This window comes from Manis javanica, chromosome 2 (genome assembly GCF_040802235.1).
Source record: "Manis javanica isolate MJ-LG chromosome 2, MJ_LKY, whole genome shotgun sequence".
Classification (NCBI taxonomy): domain Eukaryota; kingdom Metazoa; phylum Chordata; class Mammalia; order Pholidota; family Manidae; genus Manis; species Manis javanica.
This window is the reverse complement of record NC_133157.1, coordinates 190,357,859-190,362,761: the sequence shown is the minus strand read 5'-3', so window position 1 is coordinate 190,362,761 and position 4,903 is coordinate 190,357,859. Positions and strand designations below refer to the sequence as shown.

The window sequence follows — 4,903 nt, the reverse complement described above, 5'->3', positions numbered from 1 at the left end:
AATTCTAACAAAGAAATCTTAGCAAAGAAGTGAAACTCAAGACTGAAAAGGGGACACAAAAGCTGAGTGGTCATGACAAGGGGCTCTGGAAGGAATACACAGTTTTAATGAGAAACTAAAGATTCTCTGAGATTGAAACATATTACACAGTCAGAAGATACCATGCTGCTGTCCAGGCAAAGCACAGCCTTGAATGGCCTTCTTTCCCCACACAGTGTGAGAGGCCACCAGGTGCCAGTGAAACTAGAAACAAGTGTTTGGGTTTTGTAAAAAAAAAAAAATGACTTGCTTAATTTGCATGAGAAATAACACTGTGGACATTTGAGATTTTTGTAAACAAAATAGAATATATATATATATACATATTTTTCTCTCCATGGTTTTGGTAGGAACAGAGTTGGTTGTGAGCCAAATTCATGTAATATTTATAAGGCTTAATTCATAGTTTAAAATTTATTGTGAGGAAACTAGGAAAGTTAGAAAAGTAAAGTTTATGAGGATTTGAGAAGGAGCCCCAGTAAAATAAGCAGTTTAACTTCTGGAGTTCTGAACTGAGATAAACAAGAAAGTTGGGCAGATGGGACTGGAAACGCCAGCTTATCACTCATGAGCAGTTGGAGAAGGTGGCTTAGGAGGAAGGCAACAGTGGTTCCTGTTTATGTACCCTGAACTGATTCACCCAGAAGTGGGCCCAAGACAAAGATTTAACTACAAATAAATTTTTGGGAATTAATCTGAGCAGGAATATGGGGGAGTGAGTCAGGGAAGGGAAGAAAGCTAGCAATAATACCTTCTAAAGCCAGTCACCATACTGGGCATCCCTAGTTCAATCCAGCTGGGGAACTGTGGGAGAAAGGAGAAAACACACTTCTGAGAGTAGCTCAACCAAGTGTCTAGGAAGTTGGCACATTTACTCATCAAGGATGGCACGCCATCCTTGTTTGAGAGCTGCCTGTAGGGACACCAACCCTCAGGTCCTTCCAGCTTGTCTTGGGCATGGACCAAGCAGGCACCTGTGGCCAGGAAAAACAAACAGAAAGTACAGGTGTTTGTAAAAATCAACTTTCTGCCTGTAGAGGTGAAGGCTGGTAGGAGAGAGGTGAAGCATTCGGTACACCTGTCAAGTGACAGGCAGCACTGGCAGCCTCAGGCCGCCCCACAGGGCAGGGCACGTAGCTCTATGCTTACCACCACACCAAGGCAGACCAGATCTCAGGCTTCCCTGAGTTACGTCATGCATGCTCAGTTCCTCACCCAAACTCACGTCAGGTGAGTTACTCCTCTGCTGAGAAGAGGAAGCCAGGGGACAAGAGGCACTGGGAGAGCATGTGATGGAACCAGTGGGGAAGGTTCCCCAGCAGTGGTGCTTCTAGGTGAGAATTACGGCAGCTGAGAAGTATCTAAAAAAATTATCTAGAATGTCTTCACTCACCTTTGTACCTTTTATTACCAAAAAGAAATCTTGGGCAAGCCATATTTTCTGGTTTGACTTAGATTTCACTGAATTATTAGCACATTTCTACCTGAAAAACAGAAGGTATAATTTGGGCAATAGAGACCCAAAATAACTAGAGATCATGTAACAGAGTCAACTGGCATAAAATTATGTTCAGATTTTCATAATTAATACATATCTTCTAAGGGAGACTTCAAAATCCTAACCCAGTTATTGGGTAGCAAAAATCAGTCTACTTTAAAATATTTTTATAACTCTCAAATAGCAAGTAACTTGACTCAAAAAGGTGAGAAGTGAATAGGCCAAAATAAATACTAGGAACAGCAAAACAGCCTAGTATATAACTTGTTAGTAAAAAAAAAACAAACATTTTTGTAAGGTTATACTGTGCTTATGCTAGGAACTAAATAACATCTGGATGTGACAGACCAACACATACCACCCAGTTCATCTATTTTATTAGATTTTCTGAAATGAAATATATTTGGCAATCCAGTGTGAGTATGTATATACATGTATTTGTGTTCATGTATGTGCTCATGTGTATACCACCGGTTTATTGGATGGAGATTTAATTAATAGCCTTTGGCAATTTTCAGTTCTGTAGAAAGATGAGACAACCAACACAGACCTATTACATCCCCATAACAAAAGCAAGTGTGTGCTAGGGGAGACAATGAACTACCTTTGAGAACCAGAGACAATGTGTTTATCCCTCCCTCCCTCCCTCCTTCCCTCCCTTCCTTCTGCAATGACTCAGTGCCTACCCTGCAGATGAAAGATTAGGAAAAGGGCAGAAAAGAGGTTATCTTAGTTATCTACTGCTGTGTAACAAAGTCACCCAAAATGTAAGAGCTTAAAACAAAAAGGTATTATCTCAGAGTTTGAGTATCAGGCTTCTGAGTGGGGCTCAGCTGGGTGTGTCTAGCTCCGGGTGTGTCATGGGGTTGCAGTCAAGATACCAGCTGAGGCTGCAGGCATCTGAAGGCTTAACTGGGCTGGAGGATCTGCACCAAGATCACTTACGGGCTGTTGCCCACAGTCCTCCGTTACTCACCACTTGGACCTCTCTGCAGGACTGCTCACCACCTGGCTACTGGCCTCCCCAGAAGCATCTGATCTAAGGGATTAACCCAGGAGGAAGACAGCTGGCCTTCTCTTCTGAGGCACTTGTCTGTGGAGCCTGGAGTCACATGCAAGAGGCCCTCTGGCCTTGGGGCCACCATGCTGGGGCGTGCCCCAGGAAGGCCTCACGGACCCTAAGAAAGACGCCCAGGAGCCCCGGCTGCAGGAGACCCGCGAGTACTCAGGCCTTCGGGACGCCCCAGCCCCAGCCCCAGCCACTGTGGGGCTGCCATCCCATGCGACACTGAACGAGCACTGCCTGGCTGAGCCCAGCCAGTCTTCAGCACCAGTGGAGATGAGTGGTGGTTATTGTTTGAAGCCACAATTTGAGGGTGTTTTGTTACACACTGATAACCCTAAACAGATCTTTTAAACAATCTATTTCAACTTCAACTAACCAGAAATGGGGATCAGATCAGAAGGCATTGTCTGTCTCTAACAAGAAAGATTCCAATGTATTTTAGACAGGTTTTGGTGACCGTGAAAGCAGATAATTCTCTTTCTATTCCCTTTCATGGCACTTCTCACAGCCTTTCTCTAATGCAGAAAGTCAGCCCTACCACATCTTTTTCATTACAAAACAAGTGAAGCACTACTTTCTAATCCCTCCATCTTGAAATTCTAGTGGTTCTCCCCTTCAGAAATGGCTCTTTTCAGGAAGAAAGTACCAAATGACTCTGTGGAAACATTTTGCTGGAGGATGGAGGCATCCAAAGGGTCATTTCACTACAGCACTGATACAAATCTCCCTAGCTCTCCTGCTGCTCTTATTTTAAGTAATGTGTAAAACATTTACGCGTGGTTCCTTTTAATCACCATAGTAGGTATTTTATTTATTGAAAGACGCCAAATGCACTCAGTTACTACAATGGGTTTGGGGGCTGGCTGCAGTTTACAGGAGGCAGCGTGAGCAGGTAGGGACACGGCCTCAGGAGTAACAAGCCCAGCCTCGCAGTTGGACCCCCTCTCCCGCCCCAGGACCCTCAAGGTCCTTCACCCTCTCCACCCTAATCACAACCCAAGAAAAACTATGATTACTAGTGCCCACATGACCCCTGGCCATAATATGATTCATCTCAACTCTAGCCGAGACCAACCGAGCACCCTTCGATCTAACAGAAGGAGAATCTAAACTCGTATCCGGCTTTAACGTAGAATACGCAGCAGGTCCGTTCGCACTTTTCTTCCTGGCCGAATACGCAAACATCATCATAATAAACATCCTATCGGTAACACTCTTCATAGGAGCCTTTCACGACCCCTACATCCCAAGCCTTTACACAGTCAACTTTGTAGTAAAAACACTCGCCCTGACCGCCCTATTCCTATGAATCCGAGCATCCTACCCACGGTTTCGCTATGACCAGCTAATATACCTACTATGGAAAAACTTCCTGCCATTAACCCTAGCACTATGCATATGATAGGTATCAATACCAATCGCCATGTCAAGCATTCCCCCACAATCATAAGAAATATGTCTGACAAAAGAATTACTTTGATAGAGTAAATAATAGAGGTTTTAATCCCCTTATTTCTAGAAAAACAGGCATTGAACCTGCACCTGAGAACTCAAAAATCTCCGTGCTACCAATTTACACCATAATCTATAGTAAGGTCAGCTAAATAAGCTATCAGGCCCATACCCCGAAAATGTTGGATTATAACCTTCCCATACTAATAAACCTCATTATATTTGCCATCCTAACAACCTTATTCCTGGGAACCATACTTGTCCTGATCAGCTCTCACTGACTGATAATTTGAATCAGATTCGAGATAAATATACTAGCCATAATCCCCATACTAATAAAAAATTTTAACCCACGATCTATAGAAGCAGCCACAAAATACTTCCTAGTCCAAGCCACTGCATCTATACTACTAATGCTAGCCATCACCCTCGACCTAATAACCTCCGGACAATGAGCCATTACAAAAATGCACAACACCATACCATCAGCCATCATCACCGTAGCTATAGCCCCATTCCACTTCTGAGTACCAGAAGTGACACAAGGAAGCCCACTATCATCGGGCATGCTACTCCTAACCTGACAAAAAATTGCACCAATATCAATCCTATACCAAATTATACCCACAATCAACACAAACATACTAGCAACTATGGCCACACTTTCGATCCTGATCAGTGGCTGAGGAGGCCTAAACCAGACCCAACTACGAAAAATTATAGCATACTCCTCAATCGCCCACATAGGCTGAATAGCAATAATCATGACATATAACCCAGACATTGCTATCCTAAACCTCCTGATCTACATCATAATGACATTATCCATATTCGCGGTCCTACTATAT

The 4,903-nt window shown here is 43.5% G+C and overlaps 1 pseudogene; it reads left to right on the top strand.

The window, feature by feature from the left end:
* The first annotated feature begins 1,234 nt into the window (after positions 1–1,234).
* On the top strand, positions 1,235–4,177 carry LOC140845696 (NADH-ubiquinone oxidoreductase chain 1-like; annotated as a pseudogene).
* The last annotated feature ends 726 nt before the right edge of the window (positions 4,178–4,903 follow it).